Genomic DNA, 709 nt, shown 5'->3' on the forward strand with positions numbered 1-709 from the left:
TTTTTTAACTTGAGCGGCTTCCTTGTTGATGTTGTTGCTGGCGGGATAAAGGTTATTAATTTTCTCACATAAGTTATGGTACTTTTTCCAATTGGCCTTTTCAGTTAAGAATATGGGAGCATGCTTGATCATATTTGCTTTGTTACAATTTAAGTAAAAAATTATTGGATAATGATCACTGCCACAGAGATCATCCAAGACTTTCCAAGAAAAGAGTGGATAAATATTCGTTGATGATAATGAAACATCTACATGAGTAAATGTTTTGTGTGTAGAGAAGTGCGTAGATGTTTTATTATTTAGGACAGATAAGTCAAGTGAACAAATGAGTTCCTCAAAGCTTTTGCCTCTGCGGTTTTGGATAGGGGAGCCCCAAAGCGGGCTCCACGCGTTAAAATCCCCACAAATGATGAGTGGTTTAGATAGAGAAATCAAAATACTTTTCAGCTCGTGGAAATCAATAGCACTGCTTGGCGGAAAATAAACTGAGATCACTGTGAAAGTTAACATAGCTTTGATTTGGAGGGCAATTATATTTAAGTTAGTTTCGATCTGAATACGTTTGTGGCAAATGTTTTTTTTTAATCAGCAAACCAACGCCGTGAATATTAGTTTGATTCGTATTGTGGAAATATGCTACGTATGGAGAAGGTGCTAAAAATGTATTCCCATATCCAATATTGGTCTCTTGCAGAGCAATAAGATCTGG

This window comes from Bactrocera tryoni, chromosome 5 (assembly GCF_016617805.1).
Source record: "Bactrocera tryoni isolate S06 chromosome 5, CSIRO_BtryS06_freeze2, whole genome shotgun sequence".
In the NCBI taxonomy this organism is placed as follows: Eukaryota; Metazoa; Arthropoda; class Insecta; order Diptera; family Tephritidae; genus Bactrocera; species Bactrocera tryoni.